Raw genomic sequence first — 24,551 nt, forward strand, 5'->3', positions numbered from 1 at the left:
CATATGACTGGTACAAGATTAACCATTAATGTTTGCTGGACAAATTTGAACCAGCACAGGCATCTGGAACCAAATCAATAATTTTTATCTTGTAATCTTTGTAATTTGTAAAAATAATTTTTTACCTCCAATCCTTGAAACAGTTCAAGCAACAACTAAGCTAGTTTTAGTCTTTTATTAATCTTTTAGTCTTTTATAAAATCACTCCCCAACTAGCAGATAAGAACAGTTAGTTTTAATCTCAAATTCATATACTCCTGACTGCTCTTGAGGAACAAAGATATACGTAAAGATTGCAGATTTTATTGGTCCTAGAAAACTGTAGTAGCACCAACACAGCAGCAGATTTGCATATGGAAACCGCTTTGCAGGAACTGGCTATAAACTGTCTGTCAAGTTTGGTGTTTTAATGCACCTACTGCTACAATCTCTGAAAGTCTAATACAGATATCAATCACTGCATTAAGTAATCTCCTGAAAAGTAATGATCATCACAATTCCCTGTTTCGGGAGCTTCTCTTGGTTGGGTAGATTTGTAATGCATTTTATTTTGCAGAGTTTGTTGAGCTGATCTTGCTCTTGCTGAGAAGCAGTATGATTTTATTTATTCTAGTTAATTTTATTTCTTCTAGGGGACCTGATCCTGTGCGTAACCAATATGTCAAATCTCCCCTGCGAAATCTTCCCATCCTTCAGCGCATCAGTGATTCTTGTAACATTGTTTCTTTTGCAGTAAAGCTCCCTAAATAAGTTTATTTCAAACGCTGAGATATCTGAGAAAGTGAAAGTGACCAGCTGCAAACCAGGAATCCGACTAAAAGGTTTTAGGGAGCCAGAACACCACCTTGAGGCACAGATGCAAAAGTCAGTATTTACTGTGTTAAGAACAGCATCCTTACACCTGGCCCATCATGGGGAGGACAGGACTGCAACCAAACAAGTAAAATCCTAGTTTTGATGTGTACTATCCTCTTTTGCAACTTTCTACTCAGTAAGGTAATCCCTTTTCTGTATCAGTTCAGGGCACAGCGGCTTCATGATCCATTTTATCATTTTATTCTGACACCTGATATTTCTTCCAGATTGTTACACTAAGTTCTCGTATCTACACAGGGTCAAGTACAATTCAAGTTTAAATCTTAAATGGTGTCACTTCTTAGTGCCTCAGTGTAGCCATATGTAAAATGGGGATAATTACCTACTTCATTAAGGTGTGGTGCTTGTAAAATGCTTGAGAGTCTCAGATGAAAAGGAGTGCTTGCAAAATGTAATTATAATATTATTATGCCAGAGGTAAGGCATAGACTTGTGATTCCATGTATAGTGTTTAAATACAATTACTTATCTATCAAAATCAAGAATCTGTGCTATTTCTCCTTCTCAGCTCCTGATCCTCTTACCATTAATAATCTGAGTAATCCTGATGCCAGTGAATCTGCTCACTTACTCCTTCAGTAAGGTGTACAAGAAACAAACAGTAACAGCAACTCCAAAATAGTATCAATTCTCATTCATCATTATTTTTAATAATCTCCCCTGTTTGCAAGTCCTCAAAGTGTCACAGTTGTTTTAAAGGGACACCTGCCTTTGACATTTCTGTAGATGCCTATTCCTACCAGAGGTATTTGTACACACTTTCTAGAATGTGGATTATTTTTGGAAAGTGGATAATTTTAAATAAGTGTAATTTTTTAGGCAAAAATAATTTTGCAAATTGCCCATTAGCTATGATGCACAAGAGCATCTACACATAACTTCTAATATTCACATTGACCATAAGCCTACTTGATTTGGTGTGATATATTCAACACTGTTGGTAGCCTCAACCTTCCTGACAGTATTCCTACAGCGTGATGTGTTCCCTGTTCCTTTTGTCATTTACACGAGGCATCAGATGGGTTTTTCTACATCTGCCAAGTCCTGGGCATTTAGTGTAGTCCTGGGCAGCACGTTTTAGGCCAACTTCAGGTTTTCTCCTGTTTGCTTTCCAGCAAAGCACAGAGGCATGGCGGCAGCATCATGAGTGTTTTCCCATCAAGGGTATTTTACCCTCTGTGCAGCTGGAAGAGCAGGGGTAACCACACTTCTACAAGTGAGGGTCATACCGTAAGCAGGAGACCGAAAGGGCTGAGATGGGAAGAGCAGAAGCAATCACAGGGAAGAATGGAGAGAAACGACGCTGTCGCGCAAGGTTGCAGGAGATGGACAGGGAGTTAAGGAAGGGCAGAAAAGTGGTTACAGAGAAGCAGGGCGGCACCGCGCCTTCGTACGGGAGGGCTGGAAGGAGAATCTCAGGAGCTGCCAGGCCCACGCGTGCAGAGCCTGTCTCAGCTCCCCGCCCGCCCATTCCCAAAGTCTGTCTGGGGGTGCTTCCCCAGCTCCCCGAAACTCCCGGGCGGGCCGGGCCGACACGTGCGTGGAGCCCCACGGCGGGAGAGCCGGGAAGGGGCCGGCACCCGCACCTGGCAGCTCTGCCCTCCTCGGGAGAGCCGCCGCCGGCACCCGCCCGGATTGGCAGGAGCCTGCGCCCTCCTCTTCCTCTCTCCTTTTCCCTCCTCCGCGGGGTGGGTTTCAACCCTCCTCCGCCTTCCTTGGGGAGGGGGTAAGAGTTGAAAAAGAAAAAAAAAAAAAAAAGAAAAAAAAAGAAGAAAAAAAATAAAGAAGGAAGGAAGGAGAAAGAGAAAAGAAATCCCAAGTCGCATCCCCGACGTCTCCGGGCCCCGCGGCCGCAGCGGCCGCCCCACATTCCTGGCATTCCTGGGCCGTGACTCCCCGCGCCGCCCCAGCCCCAGCCCGGCCCCGGCCCCGCCGCCTCCAGCTCGCCCGCCCGCCGGCCCCGCTCGCCCCCGCGGGACACCAGTCTCCTCCCTCCCGCCCTGCCTCCCTCCTTCCCGCACCCCGCGGCCGGCAGCAGGAGCTCAGGGCGCCCGGCCCTCCGCGCCGCCACCGGCGGCCGCAGCGCCCTCCCGGCCGCCCCGCCGAAGTTCCCCGCGGTGGCCGGGCCGGGGCGGCGGGAGCCGCTCTCCCTCCGCAGCGCCGGGTGCCGAGGGCAGCCGCTGCCCGCGGGCCGGGACCGCCGCCTCCCGCGGGTGCGCACAAAGCCGGAGCCGCCGCGCTGCCCAGCAGGTAAGGAGCCGCCGCCACCGAGTTCGCTCGAGTTCGGGCGCGTCCCCGCGCAGACTTTGAAACAGCCCGAGCAGTGCCTTGCACTCGGAGTGTGCGGTCGGCAGCGTTTGCGTGGGGCTCGCTGTGCGCGGCAGCGGGCTAGCACAGCCCCGCCGGGTGTGCACCGCTCTCTGTGAACCACCAAAATAGCCACGCTTGGGTTACAAATGCCAGTCGGTGACCTGCGATAAGCGAGCCTGGACGGTCCGTCCGGCCCGTGAATTAAATCTGTTAGACACTCAGATAACACGGCATTTGTCTAGTCAAGAGGTATTTGTAAATAGCGAGGAACGGGCAGGGCTCCGTGCTGGGCTGCCTCTATTTACATCGCGGCATGCCCGTGTTTGCCTTCCCCTCCGCCCGGGGCTTTACCTTGCTCTTTGTTAGTTACAGTCAAGCCTAAACTGGCCGTCTTCAGCAAGTCTGTAACTCCGCCGAATGCTGTAGCAAAGATCGCAGCGAGGCAGGGAAGAGTGACATCTGCTCTCGTTTCTGATGTGGCAAAGTCGATGAATTGTTAAGATCTCAAACCAGCTCACTTTATTGGGGTGTATTTGGGACGAGCGTTACATAACGTATGTGTGGTATGTGGATATGATGTGTGCTGGAGCTTTCCTATTGAGTATGCTTTATCTCTCTGATTTGCATAAAATAATCATATGTTTCCATTATAAGCAACTCTTTGGTTGTTTGTAACTTTAACAAGGTGGGAACAGTGACCCGTAAAAGGCTCAGATTCAATATACTGTTGCCCAAGAAGTTTTCTGGGATTTTTGGCATGTAGCCTGAAACCATAGAAGAAATGCTTTTAGCAGAAGCCAGTTCTTTTTTCTTTAAACTCTATACAGATAGTTTCTACAGGGTTTGGTTATTCCAAAAGTACTCTTACATGCTGCAGTTCTTCAGAGTTTGGAAAAATATTCATATAAAATGGCTCCCCCCCCCCCCCAAATCACAAGTCACCACCTGCCAACTTCCATATTATGAGAGGAGATAGCTCTTTTTGAGGAGAGATGTGAGGGGAGGCAGTCCCAGCAGGGTCTGTGTTCTTGTTATCCAGCTGAGAATGTCCCATCAAATATGAGTGACAAAATACAGATTAAACTCCTTTTGCTCTTGGCCTCTGGGGGTTTTGTTGCTGACATCTAGTAGTTGTTATGTGGTATAAAATAGAGGGTGTGTTGACATTATAGTAATGCCAATAAGCTTTAGGACCTATTCTGTTACTGGCACTGCTTGAACTCTTTCTGGTATCTTTAGAAGGCTGAGCCAGAGTTGCTTACAGACAGAGGGCACTTGTGTATATCTCACAGGTCATGATACAAAACCTGGGAGCTTTGCAAATTTATGGGCTGAAGTACAGCCCATCAGCTAAAAGATAGCCCCCAAAATCTGTGGCAGAGCTTGTAGGCCATCAGTTCTGCCAGTGCATTTGTGTGTGAGAAGCTGTATAAAGTATGTCTGCCTTGATGCATCCTCAAGGAATCCAGTGGTGCATACCAAGGCCAGAGCAAGGGCTGCTGGGCTGATCTCTGTACTGAGCAATATGAGCTTTTGTATGTACATTATATTTAGAGTTTTACACGTGCCTTTTAAATGTTTCTGTAATAGTAGCAGAAGTAGCTTTGGTGCAGCATTGTTCATGAGGGTTAATTAGCAACCAGTGTTAGTACTAATGACTGACTTTTCTCCTGGTCATTCTCGTCCAGCAGAAGCCCATGAGTCAGTTATTGTAACTTAGGTATGGAATGACTTTCTATGAAATGCATCTACTCTTGTGCACTTAGCAAATTGCTTTGGCCAACAGTGGCTCCTCCAATCATGGAGAAAGTATTTTATATATATATACGTACAAATAGAGTTGTGTGCATATTTCTGATAACTCTATGGCTCCTTTTTCTATGCTTATAGAGCTGAGCCAATCTGCTGCTCTTCGTTTTGTTTCTCTTTATATGGAGCAAGGCTGTGTTTGATTAATTGTTACTTAAGTAGCTCATTTTAATATTGATTTACATTTAGCATGGGTATATGCAGTATGAAAAGTGTACTTGAACTCCATCTCCTCAGCTGGCAGTGAATCCTCTGTTGCAAGGGTTTGTCAGCTGAGGGGGAAACATATAAACTGCTGGTCGTATACAACAGGTACAAAGTTTTCAGCAGGCAGTGCTGCTCAGCAGCATATACATCCTAGTCCTGCAAAGACCCACCCATGTGTTTCAATTCACCTTGCCTTTCAAATGCCTTTGAAACATTTTATATATGTAATAATAAATGTGTATACAAGTCCTTGCAGGAGCTGGGCTATAATACTTAGTATGCAGTATATTTGTGCATTTGTATCCAGCTCAGTTGTAAGAAGATTTCAGTAAAGGCCTAATTTTTAAGCTGAGCAGATGCCATAGAAGTTTTTTTTATGTCTAAGTCCACTGTGAAGTACAGCATACCTTCGCCTATTACGCTTTGTGGAGATCCATTGCAACACATCCTGATCTTTGAAAACAAAGCACTACCATGGAGTTTTTCCTCCTGTGTGGAGGGAGTATGGTACAAGATTGTGCACAAGATTCTCTGAAATTTTATGTGAAAAAGTCAGGTTCCTTTTTTTAAATCTACTGCTTTTCTATTCAGAGACTTCATGAAAGTTGCTGCCTCCACCTATGAAATTGTTAGAAATATATATTAAAAAACAAGAATTAAAGAGTCGTTCCTAAAGGAATGGAGGTAGACCGGAGCTGAAGTCCATGTTTGGGGTAAAAATATGATTTTGGTTTCATTGTCTAACCCCTATCCTCCTGTGCCTGGTGCACAGGACCTTAAAACTCAGTGGGCTGGTGCAGCATCCTCTGGTGGTGCTGGATTCAGTCCATGTCCACAGCAAGTGTAGCCTGTCCCATGGGCTGCCCTTGTTCTCTTTAAAGCCTTTTGGTTTGCTGTGCATGTGGAACTGAAGAGGTGATTGGTGAGGAGACACGTCACACCCTCTGAAGGAACAGGGCTCCTCACCAACATGGAGATAGCCCCAGCAGCAGGAACTGCATTCCATGACTCTTCCCCTTTCCTTTGGGCTGTCGGTGGGAATGAGGAGAAATCAGGAATGTAAAAGGAATTAAGGACACAAGATTATGGTGCAGCACAAAATACGTAAAAAGAAGTGCATATTTGTTCTAAAATGTATTTCCTACCTTATCATGGCTGTCCTAATAAGCAGTTGAACATGTTATTGTCAGCTATAAGTGAATACCTAAGTGACTGTAAATTTATCTAACATTAAGAAGGTTTTCTGACCAAAGGACTTCTCAGGAGGATGTTGGGTATATGACATAATGGATGCATGCTAGCTTGGGAAGAAGAGAATGCTGACCCCTCTGATGTCCTGTAGCCATTGTGACAGTCTTATTTTCTGCTCATGTAAAGAGTTTAAGTACTGAGCTTTGTTCAACACCAAGCACATCTTTTGGAAACTACAACTCTTCTTTCTAATTCTCACTCAGTCTACCTGGTCTTATGACTAAGAATACTTTTTTATTTTTTCAGTAACAATGTAAACCTAAAATTACATTATGTGATATATAAACACCTCTGAAAAGAGGGTGGTGAACAAGCACCCTCTGGTGCTTGGTGATCTAATAAATTAGATGAATGATGGTGTGCCAAAACTTGCTAATGATGCAAAAGTATTTGGATTAGGCAAGATTGAAGAAGACTGAGAAATTGTAAAGGGAATCCAAGAAAGCTGGGTGAAAGGGAAGCATAGCAGATCATGTTGATAAATTCAAGAATATGCATGTTAGATGGAATAATCAAATTACTTGTTCATGTTACTGGATTGTAAATTACCTATATTTATTAAGGTGGAGAGGAAGATTTCAACAATGTTTTATTTGAACTTGTGCGCCTTCTTAATGCTTAGTGTTAGGCAGAAGAAAAATGCCGTAGTTATTTTTCAATATTGTGTTAATGAGACAAAGGAGGTTGTTTAACTGGTGCTCGAATTCACCTGGAATAATCAGTTTGTGGTCTCCTATCACAGGAGAGCGATTGGAAAATATTTCTATGGCATTGAAAATAGACAGAAAATATTCATGTAGGATTGTTTCAAGGGGCTCAGTTAGAGGAGGTAGGATGTATATGTGCAAAACAGTGGTTGACCATTACCCTTTGATACAATGACTTGTTATAGGGAGTAGTTTGAAAGACAAAGTGTATAATACTTCTAAATCACCATTTCCGGTGTATACCACCAAAGGAATTATATAAACCAAAGCCTGTTAGGATGAGCAAGATAAGTGGTCCTAGGGACAAGAAGAACAGTCACAGCTACAATGAAGAGATGTTAACTGTACTGCTCTAGGGCGTAAATCAACCCTATCTGACAGGGATTGAGAAATTTCTCTTAGGACAGATGCCCGTTTGTGATATTTTGTATGTTTTCTTACAGGGTAAGCTGCTCTGAGAAGCAGGGTATTGGGCTGATGATTAGGCACACTATAGTAATTTAGTTTCTCTATTGTACTGTGAATGATGCTGATTTTAATTGCATATTCATGCAGGGGGAATTGAAAGATTAATTTTTTTGTATATGTTCAGGTTTCATGGAAAGCATGTCTTGGACTTTAAGTCTTTGACACATTCAAGTTTGATGTTTTAACTTATTGAGATGTGCTCTGCTATGGCTGGGCTGGCATAGAGAAGGACAGAAGTGATGGCTAGGCTTCATTTAAAAGGCAGATAGCACTGCTATCTATTAGTCAATTTGGTTATGATTTCTAGTATGTTTTCTGATGGACAAAGGGTATTTTAAAATTTGAGTTAATATAAGTAGTTAATATAAATAGTTTTGATTTCTGTAACAGAATGATAGCTCTGTGGCTGTGAGAAGCACAAGGACTGGTTTATGGAGGTAACTACCATCTCTTGCAGCTTAGTGGGTGTTTCAAAGAAAATATTGTCAAAGCAGTAGCATACCAACACCACAGAATACTTGATTCTTTCAGCTGGGGGAAAGATTGATTTAGTAGCAGGCATTGTGTGATTGGTCTAACAATCAACACCTTATGTTAACAGATTAGTGTATGTAGTGTATAACATAGTTAAGAGTTGTATGTAGAGCTTCCAGTAAAATATGCTATAGCTGAAAGAATAAAAAGCCAGGACTTGTGCAACTTTTAGGTGGGCTAACCAGCCAGAATGAGCTGTCTTATAGCCTGCCTGCCTTGCAGCTATCTGCAAAATAAAATGTGGACTGACTTTGCCTTCCCTGTTGAAAAGGCTGAAGCTGTGTGAAGGGAGCCTCGCACTGCTTTTTGAACTTGGATAATAAAGTTTATGGGAAGGCTGTCATTTGTAAAGGTGCATAAAAGTGATACTCTCTCCTGGGACGTTCTTTGGCCATTGGGCTGGATTCAGAGCATATCTCTCTGAAGGACGGAGGGTAGGACCTTAGCCCAGGAGAAGTTGGCAGTGTCAGAGAAGCAGGAGGCTACCAGTAGTTGTTTTAACTTGTGTTTGTGAAATTCTTTCTTGTTTTTACAACTGAGAAAATAGTTTGCATTCCTAAGGTTTTTGAGATTAGCTCTTATCATGGAACTCCCTTTTTTGAGAGGAGGCATTCACTACCGTGTAGATAAAATGCCTTTAGGTTTTTATTGGTGATGATAATTGAGCCTGGTTTTTGGACAAGCCTGGGCAAAATCAGGGGACTTAGCCAATCAGAGATTCAACAGATAGAAGCCAGAACCTGTTTTTGATGTCTATCACTGGTGCCATTTTGATTTTGACCTCTTCACACAGGACTTTCATTTGTCCTTTCAGTGTTGGTGGTGGAAACCCTGCATTTTCTGGTTATGTGATATGCAGTGCTTATCTCAGGTGCTTTGAAGGGGAGACAGTGTGTAAAGGAATTTCTACACAAAACATTGTGCCTGTTGTTTACCAGAACGGAGGGGAAGGCAATGTATTTAGGTTTAATTTGCCCTGTGCTGAGGTGGAGTGAAACTTCTGATGCCTTCAGGTGGATATTGAAAGTCCTACCTCAAACATAGAAAAGAGGAAATGTGACTTCTCCCTTAAGAGCTTTGCAAAATGCCCCATGTGAACAGACCTGCCTCAGGGAGAAAAGCCCTGATGGGCTTTAGGGGTGGGAATTTATTTCAAAGGTTCTGGAAAACAGGCATCTGAAATGATAATATTTTTTCTTTTCTTTTTCTTGTTTTTCCTAGTTTGGCATACTTTTAAGAGCTACTGAGTGTAATTGGTGTCTATTTACATTCCTTATAGTGTTGTGAAGATTCAGCCTGTTTAGGAAGATGCTTTGCTCAGCTTACCAGATAAAGAAATCGTCTGCTATTTGAAGGGGATGGCTGGTGTAGTCTGCTGCTGGTAGACAGAAATACTGACAGATCTTCAGAGCTCTGTCAGTTTCAGAATGGAGGGTGGACAGGGCAAGTTTCTGCTTGTGAATAAAACAACTCATGTAGACATACTTAAGTTCCTGTGATTCCTTCCACCTTTGCCAAGACTGTGCTGTGGGAATCTGTGACAGCAGAGGAAGCTAAATCACAGTATTCATGTGCTTCTGTTCCCCACTTTGTTGTGGTTTGACAGTGACAGGATTTTTTTTGCAAAAAAAAACCCTCTTCCATGTATCCATGTTCCCCTTTTTAGCTTGGTGCCCCAAAATGCATCAGTGCAGAGCTGGAAATCTTGTTTGTAGAACAGAACTGAAATATTGCAGGGGAGCATTACTGAGGTAACATTTAACATCCAAATGTTAAGTAGGTTGGTTGCTAGCATTTTCACTTCCTTTTTTTTTTTTATCTTCCTTTCTGACAAGGGGAAATAAAAGCTGCCATTTAAAGATGAATGTTATTTTTATTTTTTGCATATTTTAGGACTTTTGCTATGCAATTTGATGTTGCATGCTGCTTAACATTATCTACAAAGAAGTGTTTAAATATAATGTTGTATACGGAGAAATACATCTCAATTCATAAGTAATGTTTTTGCATTCCTTTCTGTATTGTAGAATGTACTGGGAAATGTACAAACAGGAAAAGACAAAATACATTACTTGAATTACATTCTAAGGAAGAGGAGAAGAAACGGTTTGGTGCAATAGGCACACTCTTGTGTGTTGGGGAATGCTGGCCAGTATTATTAAGGATTTTGGTTACTTTGGTCATAGTCTGCCCTCTGCAGCTGGTTCACCTCTTGAAAGCTTTTCTGGTTTCTGCATTTGATTAGGAAATTGCCATGTGCATTTGAATATGCAAATTCAGAAATGCAGATTTATGGTTCAGTAATTGATACAGTTGTTTTGGAAGAAAATTACTGATACCACCTCAGGACTTGCTTGACTTTGTGAAGTGATGGGCATTTCTCTGGAGAATGCAGTAGCTGGGGGTAGGAGATCTCTGCTAGCTCTGTGTTAGTTTTGCTCTAGCTGCTCTTGTTCCTTGCTGCTGGTGTAGTAACCTAAAACTGTTGGTCACAGAATGGCTCTGAGTTCTTACAGTGTACATTTACATATAACCTTTCACTGCTGAAAGGGTAAATTATTACTGTGGATAGGTTGAGCTTTCAAAACCTTGTCTAACGATGGCCCAGTTGTCTCTTTTGATGTACAAATGGGTTTATCCAGAGAGACTGATGTAGTCATACAGTTTTTCCTTGAACCTGACTCAGGTATGAAGATTGCCACCCATGCACTAATTAATCTGTCAAAATATCTGACAAAGGGTGGGTGCATTTTGGAGACAATTAGTCATTTTATCTATTAGTTAATAATGTCAACTTTAGTTGATGTTATATAAGGTTTCTTACCTACCTTTGTAATTTCGGCTTGTGTTACAGTAGAAGTTTGTGAACACGTGGCTTAACTTCCGTGTTAGCTTTGTGTTGTCAGTGTCCTTTGCAAATAATCACTAGTTCTCTGCATACAGCTGTGACATTCTGCATTTCCTACCCCCCATACATTCAGCAATACACTGCAATGGTCATGACTGGCTGGACTATGAGCTGGTGATAGTAAAGTCCTCTGCATGTAAATGTGTTCAATAAGAGGGGCATTTAGCTAACTTCAGGTAACATTGTCCACTGTTAAATGCCACTTAATTTTTCTCTCTCTGCTGTATTTAATAGTGTGGATTTATAAAGTAATTTATTTTTTAACTTGTGGTGGAATTGGAGCAAGCCCATTTGTCAGTCTCTTCATGTTGTATGTTTCAATAAAAGCAGCAGAGGATGGGACAATAACAGTGAAGGCTAATCCTCCATTATTCCAATAGTTTCTTATGATGAAGAAAACATGCACAAACGTGTTTATCTCAAGAAGGCTTTTTACCACAACCTGAGCGCCCCATGGCAGTGGTTTTGAAAGCAGAACATGTTAGTTTTAAGTGCCTTTTGCAAAGGTTAAGATATGTAAATGAAAATTACATTTAAAACTTACATGTTGAAAAAGACCCTTTGGTAATACAGTTAATAAAATAATTTTATAAGTTCAAGGCAGAATCTAGATTGTTTATTAGGAAAAGTTCCCAATAATAAGCTCTATGATTTATAGTATTAGTTTCTTAGGAATTGCTCTGTTGTAGGAACTGTGTTAACATAAGACTCAGCAGTCCACTGAAGCATTCACTGAAGAGTCAAAGTCTTTGTCAGAAAAATGGACAAGGTTCTGGCTTTGTAATCAAAGAGGTCACTTTCTCCATAGTGGTTTGAAATCATAAAGTATTTTTTTTTAAATTTAAAAACCTGTAATATTAGCTCAAGTTGGGTTTTTTTTTGCCATTCTTTTAGAGAGAAATATGAATTGGGTTACTGACCTTGGGGAAAAAATCAAGGTTTTTTTCGTTGTTTTGTGGGGTTTCTTTTTTTGCTTAAGTATTTGAACCCATTTTTTAGCAAAGGATCTGGTAAAATCTGGTAAAATGGTAGTATAAAACCAATCCAGAAATCTTTAAGTAAGTACCTTTGGCAGTGCAGTGTTTTGGGACCTTTGCAGTATTTCATATCTTCATACCTGTACTTTGGTAGACACATTTGCTTTATCCTGAAGCATTTGACAGGCTATGCATTCATCCACCTGTGTTTGTTCCTGCCCCACCTGTGGCTGTCTTGAGGTGTGATGCCCAGGAATGTTTCACGTTGGCCACGCTGGGTGCTTTGTACACCATGTTCCGTTGGGCATCATTCGACCTCTCTCTGCAACATGCTCCAAGCAAGGTCCTAAATGCCTCTCACAGAGAACCAGCATGGATAGGAACTGTTTGGGTGATGGCTTAAATGTAGATTTCCTTCACTGTTATCTCAGTGAAGTTATTATACTGGTATGCGTGGTGATTTTGTTTACTGGTATGTGTGGTGATTTCTGTGTACAGCGGTCAAACCTGTGAGAATTTAATCAGGGTAACAAACTGATAGGGCTGCACAGAAAGGGGCTCTGCATCCAATAGTGCAGAATCTGTTCTGATGATGTTGTCAGTGTTTCATTAAGTCTTTATGCGGTGATTCCTCTACCTGTTAGGAAAAGAGATCAAGGAGAGCGTGAAATGTTTGTGGGGTTTTTTTTAGTTTTGTTTTATTTTAAAACATCTTTCATCCCCATAGTGGTAGAGATATATAGGAAAGGTAAATGAAGTTTATAAAATAACAAAGGTATACAACTTTTAAGAGTAGTTCTGTCAAGAGATGAAGACCATTAATCTGTAGTCTCCCAGATGTGGTGTTCTTTATTATGGACTGTGAACGATTGTGCTGCAAGCTGCCTATCACCACAAGCGTTGTGGCATTGTGCACTGGATAAGTAGTGTCTAGACATGACCGTGAGCTTTACCTCTGCAGTTTATATCTTTCAGAAGTTAGAAATGTCAGACAATGAAAAGCTCACTTTGTTTTTAGGACACTTTGAAATACTAGAATCAATTATGGTATTTCATTGTAGCAAGTCTGTATATGCCTTTAAAGACTATGTGTCAAATTTTTCATATTTTCCGTGATTTCTATACTTTCACATCTTCTTGACTTAAGGAATATGGCAAAGAGTGGTGATTCTGAAGATCTGGTGAAATGTTGAGCGGAAGACGTTATTGAGTGTGTGGAAGCAGTTTGTGTACTAAGTTTGTGCAAACATAGATACCTTAGCTCGTGAACAGTGAGAACTCTACAAGGACAAACTGCAAGGTCAGAGGAAATTAAAAACAAAAGAATGCCTTATTGCCATGTCTGCTGAGACTGAGCACTGATTACACTATCCTTGTCCTGCCAGGATCATGATGATGACAACTGTGTCTTATGTCCTTTGACCAGAATCATAGAATATCTTGAGTTGGAAGGGACCCACAAGGATCATGGAGTGCAACTCCTGTCCCTGCACAGGATGAGATCCAGAATTACACCATGTGTCTGAGAATGTTGTCCAAATACTTCTTAAATTGTCAGTCTCAGTAGATTACAAGGCAGAAATAACTGAGACTTTGTTAGATTAAATTCAGCCCTCTTTTGGTGGAGGAGCAGCATAATTAGACAAAAGGGGCTGAGAGTCTTGTGCAAGAGGAGGCACTTCAATACCCATGGGTTCTAAGATTCGGAAGGTTAAGTGTTGCAGTTGGGTACATCCTGGCACTCTAAGGCACCTCACATCGTTATGTTACGTGCCAGGAGAGCGGAAAATTACAACTCAGTTATTCAAGACTGTAGTAAATCTAGTTAATACCTCATACCTCTGACACATCTGTCAGTGTGGTATCATAATTATTTACCTTGGCACTGTAAGCTCCAGGCAGGAAGTCCAGTTGGTGAGCATTACATCCCCAAGCATCCAGCATGTGCTTGCCAGCCCCGCTGCCACCGGCGCAGTTGGCAGCCCTGCTTACCAAAACAGGGCATTCGTGTGAGCAGAGGTTTGCAGGATCAGGAGACCAGTTTGCAACAGGAAATTGCACTTCCAAAGGTGAGTGTGTGAAAGGGATCAGTAACTCCTGACAGCTTGTACCAAAGTAAATTCTGTGGGAGGTTATTACCTGCCAGGTTGGGTGCTGTGATTTTATTTTAAAACAAGAGGCTGTAGCAGTAAGTCTGGTGTGTTCCTTTTGCACACTTTTTAGCTTCGTCTGAGAATAAGTAAACACCTAAAATAATCTCTGGTTTTGTCATCTCTTTGGTAGCATGCTTGCTTCCTGTATTATGAAATTTATCGTTAGATTAGCTGTGTTTAAGCTTCCTGTCTCACCAGGGTTTTTTCCATTATTTTTACAATCTCTTTCAGGAGGTACCAGTATCATGTTTCTGTAATAAAAGTTTCACTTAAATTATGTATTGGTTTTTTTTTTTTCCTGTTGTTTTGAAAAATTTTTTCTCTGTCCACTTTCCTTACTTTGTCTGAAATATCTTTTCAACTCTGATACTTAACCAGGTTTGGTTTTTTTTTTTTTTATTTAATGGCAGATGCTATTGTAATAACATGCAGGCCAAGAAAGCATAATGCAACTTCTGTCTGCAACTGGTGTGCTTATATAAATAGTAGAAAAAGCTCAACCACCTGCTTTGCTGTATTGCTACTTAGTCTTGCTCTTGTGGGGAAAGTGCTGTTGTTTGATAGGCAACCCTGCAGTTGTGAACTCTGGCTGAGAAAATAAATAACTGAGATGCACAGTGTCATGTTTGGCTCATCTAGAGTAGAAATTGAATACATAAGTCTGGAAATACATTATCTTTAGTGTATTCTCTTACCATTAAGTGTGAAAACTGTGGCCACTGAAAATAATGGAGTTTTGGGATTTTACATGTGCTCATTTACTTATCAAACCAAAAGGTAAAGCTAGACCTGAGGTTTTAAAGCAAAAGTGGAACTGAATTTTCAGAATGGTGAGGTAGAACTCTCTCAGGTCTGTTCAGCCTTAGATCATGGGCAAACATTTTGCCATTGCTGTGTACCTTGCTCAACCTTCTGCGTGTCCCTTATGGTTAAGTCTCATTTCTCACTAATAGATGTCATTTGCTTGCTAAGGGTGTATGTTTGCCTGTAGTGTTGTGTACAAGTGCACTTTTTAGTGTAGGTGAAGACTGGATGTAAAAGTCTTTAGGCTTGCCTTTAGCTTTTATCCTTTTTTATAAAACTTTTTTTGGCTTTGCAAATGCAGCTGCTGTCTTGCCAATTAGTATTTCTTTGTGAATTTTATATCAAGTCTTGTGTTACTGCTGTAGAATATACACTAGATCCTTTTGTCATTTTACCTTCAGTTGTATTACTAATTTTGAGAGTTACCAGGATAATATTTAGATTTTTTGTCATATTTTATTTTTGGGGATGCCAACTACTTTCTTGGTTCATTGCAAGCTATTTAATACTTAAAATGTTCCATAACAGTTTCTTTCTGTGTTCATTGATTCATTTATTGTATCATTTAGACTGTTGCTAAATGTGTACCTGTAGTGCATTTAGGAGAGTTTTGCCCAATTTGATACCAGCATTCATGTTAATCCACTAATTCAAGTCTCTTTTTTCCTAAGCTCAGCAGCAGTGCTGTGGTATAAAATCTTGATCTTGCTTCATAATGATGCTTCTCCTTTACAGTAACTATCTGTCATTCAATTTATTTGCTTCTAAAAGCTGTGTATTATTTTAGTAAATGACATGTTTATATTTTGAATTTCTAGCCTATGACTGCAGTAATGAGTAGCCCTTTCCTTTCTCTTCCTTTCTCTTGAAAGATAGTTTCAGGCTCATCCTAATTGATTGCTTTCACTCATTTGCTATGTTGTGCTCTTCATTTGAACATCATTGTCTTGGTGGTAATTAAACAAAAGCCCAATTAAGTCTCCCGCTATACTGGGAAGCAGCTTGCCAGAATTTGACAGTACAACAAAGGACATTTCATTGAGCAATTTCTTCCGAAGGAATTCTCAGTGGAGGCCTGGAAAGCAGCACGTTTGATTTTAGACACTTTACAGCTATCATTTTTAAATTATTTTAAATCTGTGACTGAGCCTTCTGCTCTGCTGCAAAGATGTGACTCAGAACACTATTTGTGGTGGAGAGCTAATTTCCATCCACTGACAACGTGAAAGCCCTCTTGAAACACCATATTTCCAAAGCAAGCAAAGTGAGAGTAAGTAACCTCTTAGCTTCTTGGAGTATTTTTCACCATAGGGCTTATGATAAAAAGACAGGATTAAAAATTGTCTTTGTTTGTCCAAAATATAAGCCTGTAAATCCCACTTAACTGAAGCTATCGTAGTTATTGCTCTTAATATTTTTGTTTCAGAAGCTGTAAATTGGAAGAGCCACTTTAGAACTGAAAAAAGAAGAATTAATTAGAACAATGGTTTTCCAAACTGAGCCATGCATGGCTGTTGGCATTCATTCTGCTGAGTAAAGTGGCTTGAGAAAGGGGAGGGAACACACAAGATGAAGATAAAAAATGACCCAGAAGAGCCTGCTTTGACAGGACTCTAAGAAAGTCACAGGACCACTGCCTCACTGCATGAAAACTTGTAAAATGTATGAAAAGAGAATTTCAATTGAGTCCCCAGCTCTCTCTCTCTCTTTTACCATTAACTTTTTTTTTAATGCCACAGCTCTGTATCATTGTATATCAAGACCAAGACAATAATTGTCAACAGTTCCAAGTACGTGTGTACATGATTATGTTTCCACCAAGCTATAAACAGTCTTTGTCCTTTGCCTTTTACTAGTTATTGGCTTGGCTATTCCTTGTGGACAGGAAAGCTGTGTTTAATGCTTTGTAAAGTGGCCATCAGTTCCTTGCTTTTATCTTTATTCAGCATAAATTATTTTCAGCAAGGCCACAGAAGCATTCTGGCCAAGATTTGCAGGTGCCCCTTGTGGAGAGCTATTTCAGGATAAAGGCTTAATCTTGCTGTGTCTTTCCTCCCCTTCTCTCATTTCTTCTCTCCTTGAAGAATACTAATCCTGAATGATAGGAGCCCATGGCTGGTCTCCTCCCTCCTCCATGGCTCACTTCTGTTGTTGTTTTTTTTTTTTTTTTTGTCATTTTCAGAATTAACCCTCAACTGGATAAGCTGAAGCATATTCTTTTACCCTTAAGCTTGAAAACTTCGTGTGCACTGCCACTGCAATATTTCTAAGGGGAAATTCAGCCCCTAATTATCAAATTAGATGCACATTCTGGTTCTTTGGCACGACTTTACTTCTGTCCATCTGTTAGGTTGGCACTGTGCCCTCTCAGAAAGTAGCCAACCAGTTTCAGCTGAGCAGAGGAGCCAACCAAAGATGGGTTAAGAGAGGCAGCCCGCAGAACACTTTATGTTCTACTCCTCTTGCCAAAAGCTCTTCCTGTTTGCAAACAATGTCAGCTTAAGCCCATATGCTCCATTACATGGGATGACATCTGTGGAGACAGATGCAGGGATGGCAATACAAATGACATTTGATAAGGAAGGGCATATGTTATGAAACCAGACACCACTATGAGTTTAAGACCCTGTCTGTACTGCACATGCATACAGAAAAATAGATTGCTTCTGTATTTCAGTGTGTGAGTGCATTCATCAGCCCCAGGGTTGGGCTTTTGAAGTACATCATTGTTCAAGATTTGTGCTAGGTGTACCTGCAGTTTTATGGTTTGGTTGTTGCACATTATTAGCTGAGGTCAATATTTTGCTTCAGTACTCTTTCGATGGTGATGTGCATTAAGGGTCCAGTAGTTTGCACCATGTAAAGAAACTGGACAATGCCAGTGTAAGAGGAGCCTGTTGTAGCAGAGGGTTCTGCTGTGAAATGTCTTTCTGAAGGATTTCAGCATTACCTTCCAAAAATCTATTTTAGCATTTAGAAATGAACTATTTGTGTGTGAATTTTACATGTCTGGGTAGAAGAGATGTAAAAACCTCTTCCTTTGACATGGTCTCTTTGCCCCTTTGCTAGATTTTGCTTTTTCACCAGAGGTCAACTTTGTATCTAAAGCTCTTCTTCATCAAGCTTTTAGCACCCTTTCCTTGTTCTTCATATTGCTAAGGCTGACGGAAAAAGTAGCAAGTTTTCATTAAACAGACTTTGCACATAATCCATTTTAACAATTTGAAGAATGAAGATTTACATCGAGGAAATACATTTAATTGATTTGGAGCACAAGCAAAAATAAAACGGTGCTGTATTTGAAATATATGCCTTACCAGCCATACTTGAAGACTGTATTTTTAGTATTGGTCTGAATGGCAAACACACTTTTCAAAAAAAATGAACAGGTATTGGCAAAGGCCTCTCTTCCATTAAAAATAAAAATAACTTGCACATGAGTATGTTTTTAATATCCTTTTAATGGAGTTAATAGTTGTTTACAAACCTGAGAATGTTTTTTGGTGCTTTGTCTGGCTTTTTGTTGAAAAGCATTTATCCAAGTGACATAATGTATTAATTCAGATACTGTAGGACTGTAATAAATAGTTGTAGGTGGCTTGTAATTTTTCATTCATTGAGATTTATTTTTGGAGCAGTTCCTGGAATGGTGACAATCTTTCTTTGGTAGCTTAAGGGCAATGTTATATTTGCTGGCTAAAAGACCTCCTAAGATGTATATAGCTGTTAAAGACTTGGGCCAAATGTGGCTTGTTGAATTTGTCGTGTCGTGGTGGGGAAACCCATCTGGAGGAAGAGGATTTCCTTAATCATAGTGATACAGTCACTTTCTCTGCACAGCTTTTTTTCTGCACTTCAAAAAGGATAATTTCACTTCTAGATTGGATTAAACAAAAGAGTTCTCCAAAGCATTGAGGAGTGTTGGTTCTCTGGTTGGGCTTATTAAGAAACTTTAAGCATCTCATTTTCTTGGTTGTTTTATCTGTAATAAAGGGTTAATAGTAATGATGATAATATCTGGGTTTTATTCTCTCTGTCCCCTGAATTCTGCAAAGTATTTTTCTTCTGTTTACTCTGTATTACTCAAGTTACACTCGTTAACTTTTTCCTTGAAGTGTCACCCCCTAAAAGGTGAAAATAAGTGCTTCCCTTTTTCCTTTTATAAATTGGTTTAGTAGCTGCAAAATGTGATTCCTGGTAACTGTAGATTAGGTTACTATAGGTAACCTGATAGTAGATGAAGATTCAGTGCAAGTAAAAAGGATTAAATTGTAGATACTGAGATGTGAACTGGAATTTATTTTCTCACTGTATTCAACTGCTAAAAATGCAGCTTTTTTTGTAAAAGGAGCATTTTTGTATTAAATTGCCTGGATTTTGCAGATACAGAGTGCTTCTGGTGCATTCAATGTCAGTTTTTTATACAATTTCCAGAAAAATTTGTGTTACATTGCAAGAGGTCGAGGATGCCCTTATAATTTCCTTGTAAATTTTTTTTATACAAAAAGCCTGGCTTTACTCTGCAGTTCTTTGTTATCAATGAACCTCTCCACAAGTACATGCACATGTACTTTCTCCTATTGAAGGATCAAATAACTGTTTTATTTATTTGGTTATGTGATGAATTGCATTAACTTATTGCCTATGCAAAGTAGCCAGTGGAAATGGCCTCAAGTGGACCAGGGGAGGTTCAGGTTGAACATCAGGAAAAAATTCTTCACTGAAAGGTTGGGTAAGCATTGGGATGGGCAGGCCAGGGGGGTGGTGGAGTGACCACCCCTAGAAGTGGAAAACATCTTGACATGGCACTTACTTAGTTGGCATGGTAGTGTTCAGTCAAAAATTGTATTTGATAATTTTGGAGGTCTTTTCCAACCTTAATGATTCGGTGGTCTCAGAGGTCTGTTGAGTACATGAAGCAGTGCACAAGCTGCTTTAGTAATCGGAATCTTCTCTTCTAATGGGAATTGCTCTTCTTGCCTCTTTTTATTGCTGACAAGTGTTTTCAGTGCATTGATTTTTTCATGCAAGCTTTGACATTTTGCTAGCTGTAGGATCAGGCTCTCTGTCCAAGACAACCCCTAAAGGCTGTTTGTTACAGTTTTAGGACCAGCACTTGGAGGGTTCTGAGGAAATCTGTCACCTGATGCTACCAGCCCAGCAGCTGCAGGAGACTTCAAAGCTCTAGCCTGACACACTGGAGAAACAGTTTTGATTTACAGAAACTCTCCTGTCAGTGCTTATCAGAGAATTTAGATGTTGTGAACTTCCTTAGATAGACCATCTCCAGTAGAGATGGCTTGCTTTGAAAAGCCTGTTTGCTTGGCCCTCTGGAACAATAGTGGCAGCTATCTTGAAAGGAGGAGTTGGACAATTCTGAGATACCATCTGGACTGACTTGGGGATCAAAACAATTCTCTTTTAGAGGAACACTGAAAGGAATTCCAAAACTTGAAGGCTGCCGCATCTTGCTCACCAGATGCTCTATGAGTGCTGAATACATTGACGTCAGCCAGTAAGGGAATAACAGTGAGGTGTATGACTTGGTACTGTTTCAAAATGTGCTAAATTAAAATTCCAGGTCTACTCCAAATAGGTATCACCATTAAATTTATATTTCTTTAAAGAAATAAAATAATGATGGTGCCTGCATTGTAGTGGCTGAAGAATTGAGAAGTAGAACACTATCAGAAAAAAACAATTTTCAGAGAATCTTGGAAATTTCATTCCCTTGATTACTTTCTTTACAGACAGAACTTGCAGCTTATCTCTTGGTTGTTACAAGATTCAGAGTGGTTATGGCATTGCATATCTCTCCTAATGATATTAATCCTAACCATGATAACTAATGATATTAATCCTCTGATGCAAGTTCCCACTACTGTGATCATTCGTGCACAGTGCTTTTAAGGCGGGCGAAAAAAAATGTCAGCAACTAGATATTACTTGGGGAGCATGCAAGTTAAACACCTGACATCTGGTGAGTCACCTTCCAAGTATGTGTGATTGAATGATGGTTAACTGATTGCTGCGGTTAACTAAGACCAAATGTGTCTGAAATGTGAAACACTTTATTTTTGAAGATAGTAAAAAGTGTGCTGTAAACACCCATAGTTTACAGACCTTGGTACAATATAACTGTCTGCAACCCACTCCCCAGTCGTCCTCAGAAAAAGGTTTGTGCATTGTTTATTGTTGCCAAGCAAGTATTTCTAATGTTTTTAATGCCCTTTGTAAACATTGTTGTTAATTGTTTTCTAAGGCTCGAGGGGAATTGCTACACCTGGTTGTTTTCTGGTTGATTCTTTTCTAATGAAGTGACCTGCCCATTTAGAAGTTTCTGTGCTATCTTGATGTAAAACTGTGTCTGGGGGAAAAATGCAAATGCTGAACCAATTTTTTTTATGGTCCACATGTTCACCATGACAAAGAGAGACTCAGTCTTCTGGTGCGATGAGCAGGTACCAATCATGGTGAGATACGTTCTCTAAAATACAGATGCTGGGAGCGCACAGGGTAAGGACCGAAGAAGCTTTGACCATCTGATGCAATAGCTAAAAGCGCAGGTTGTTCATCATTTAGCTCTGTTGGGTTCTCAGGGAGAACAGAATAACATCTAGTAAGCCTCAAATAACATTGTAAATAATTAATCATTTCAAAATGTGATTATGGTTGTAACGCTACAGGATGCAGGTTGGGCCTGAGCACTGACAAACAGGCTTGTTGGAGAGGCAGAGAGCCACCTCACCTTCTGCAGCTGTGTGGTCACTGGCCATTAGTTGTACAAGCAGGTGGTTATTCAAGTGCTTAAATATAGATTGAGGAACTTAATGCTAAATAGCTATTTGAATGATTGCTGTTCCTAGTTCAATACTTAAGCCACTATTTACTGTTGCAAAAGTTGTCTGAGCAAACAGTAATGATACTATGGCTTAAAAAAATTGGTGAAAATACAAATAGTGAAATTTTGTGTTGGACTGATTGGCAGTAACTCATTGCTGGAATGCAAAACAGTAGTCCAAAATTAGTTAAATGTTTATAGATGGATTATTGAAATGATGAAGCTGTTTGGAATGTCAGGTTTTGAAACAACTAATCCAGGGCAGTGCTTATGTTTTGATAGTTTTGTAGACGGTTTTGTATCTTTGGAAGGAGTTATGACTATTGTTTCTGGTATTGTACATGCTTAGTGCACAAGCTTTTAGTAAATTACCATTGTTAGACTTGCATCTTGTTAAACAAACATAGATTGAAACAGATTCCGTGCTGTAAAAACAACTGCTTGCAAGCCAACTTCTTTGTGCATGTGGGTTATGTATCATTTCCCCTCAGGAATTAACAACATACCTTGAACTTCACTTTTTAAATTGATTGAAAGAAAGAGCCTTGCACAGAGAAGAATAAAAACTCTCAGACTGTAATCTCTTAATCTCCATAAAATTCTTGAATGTTTAGCTTTGATAATATATGAAACAAATCTGGTGGTCTGTAATATTTCTGATGTGCGTTTCGTTTTTTGTAGCAAAAAAAAGAAATCAAAGCAGACATAAAACAATATATGACAGATGGGTTAGTGTTGGTGAGAGTTAGCCCTCAAGCATGAAGAAATTCCATACCCCTAACTCACCCTTCTAATATGCTAGTGGAAAATCATTTTGATAGCCTAGTAATTCCTTTGCCAATGTTAGTTTTCTTTCCAGTGGGATCACCACACACTCTGTGGACTTCTGTATTAGGCTTTTTGGTGCTAGAGAAGAGACTATCAAGGAGTAATATCAAGGAATGGACCTTTTGGGCTCACAACCTTTTGTGCTTGGAGGCTGCTGAAAAATATGTGGAACCTTCCTCATGCTTGGGATCAGGAGCTCGTTGAAATACAAAATTGGATAACTGAGATGAGAAGGTGCACATAGGCCCAGCTCTAGCATAGCTTTTCCAGCAAAGAAAGAGGTTTGCAGAATTGGTACATGCAAGGGCAAGGACATTTTTTCCATCTGTTTTCTTATATGCTTTTTTTTTCAAGGGGAGATAGTTCTTGGGGTCCTAAACCAAAACTTACTTTCCTTCCACCTTCCTCCAGGGGAGCAGGAGAGAACTGAGCCCTGGTTTTGGCACATCCTCACAGGTGAGGTGATCTCCAAACATGTAGTAACTATTCTGCTATAATTAGTTTCTTCTGGTTTTTTAGTCTCTAGGGCTGGAAGACTGGTTTTTTTTGTTGTTGTTGATGATTGGGGGTTTTTTAGTAGGTGCAGTGGTTTCATCTTTCCATTGTATCTCATACAACTAACATGTTGTGGTTGTCTAAATGCTGGCAAAATATACATGTTTTAGAAGTGCTTTTAGCTCTTAAAGTAGACATCTGACCTTTGTATTGAACCACTTGGCCCTCAAGTTTTTCCCACCTTTGGGATCTTACACTGGAATTTTAAAAAAAAAATTGCTTCAGAGGAGGATTATCTGTCTGAAAAGTCTGCTCCAGAAATGCTTGCAGGACCAAATCAGAATAAGAAAGAAAATACTGACTCTACATGATGTGTGGATGAGATTGGTAGGAAACTGGACCATAGTTAACTTCACTCATGTGTACTGAAAACACACCGAACCCCACACCCACATTGTTGGTCTTAGTCTTTAAAGTTTTGTTGGCAAAGCTCTTCCTTTTATGAGTGGGAAAACAAGTCATACCCACAGCAGATGCAGTTATGCTGGCAAAAAAACTCAGTGTGGCCTCTGCCAGTTGAATGAAATCCTCTGACGTATGTATTTTATTCCATTTGAGGAAGAGCCTTGGCTACCTCTTCCCTGCCCCCCTCATCCTTTTTTTTTCTCCAGCCCAGCAGAAGCTGTTTCTCCACTAGTGGGAATTGCAGAGGTAACACTGCCTAGTGCAGTCTCTTTTAAGTGTTGGTAAGCCTTTAGAAGCATCTGCTGTCATCTTGGATCTTAATTTGTTTCAGTAGGTAAAGAGAAAAATGCTATCAGAGGAGAGAGAGAGATCACTTGGAGGAATTGCATGAGATAAGTACTGTCAGAAGTGCCAAAGCGTCAGATGAGGTCCCTTGGGAGTTGTGAACCTTAGTGCACCATCTTCACTTTCTCAGTGACATGGTTTTGCCTGGAGGCAGCAGTAAACCATCAATATCCTGGTGTGACTGGAAAGGATCTTGGGGATCTAGGTCTCCCAAGGCTGTCAACTGACTGATGCAAGCTATCACCAAGTAGAAGCTACAGTTTTGGAGGGATTTTTTAATTGTTTGTTTGTTTTCTTATTCTGAGAAGGAAAAGTTGCATGGGTTTTTTACACACCACCAGCTGCTCATAGAAGATAAGAAATTGCAGCAGCCAAAGCTTTAGATTTATTGCTGTGGCCAATTTCCTGTTATTTTTAATAGGATACGGCCCCTCCACTTCTGAACTCGTGAGCTGTATCAAAGGGACTGTATCGTGTTTCAAACCACTCTGTCAGGTCCTGAACACACCAACAGGGTTCTGGCTTCCTATACAGCATTATATCTGGCTGAGGTATTTTTTGTCTGTGTGCATC

The 24,551-nt window shown here is 40.5% G+C and overlaps 1 protein-coding gene across 1 annotated transcript in view; it reads left to right on the forward strand.

Annotated features, from left to right (window-relative positions):
* The first annotated feature begins 3,015 nt into the window (after positions 1 to 3,015).
* Positions 3,016 to 24,551, forward strand: part of PTPN14 (protein tyrosine phosphatase non-receptor type 14) — a 109,928-nt gene continuing 88,392 nt past the window's right edge. Inside the window, exon 1 of the mRNA XM_053937962.1 lies at positions 3,016 to 3,126. The gene's annotated coding sequence lies outside the window, so the exon portion shown is untranslated. The remainder of the gene's footprint in view (positions 3,127 to 24,551) is intronic.

This window comes from Vidua chalybeata, chromosome 3, assembly GCF_026979565.1.
Source record: "Vidua chalybeata isolate OUT-0048 chromosome 3, bVidCha1 merged haplotype, whole genome shotgun sequence".
NCBI classification, from domain to species: Eukaryota; Metazoa; Chordata; class Aves; order Passeriformes; family Viduidae; genus Vidua; species Vidua chalybeata.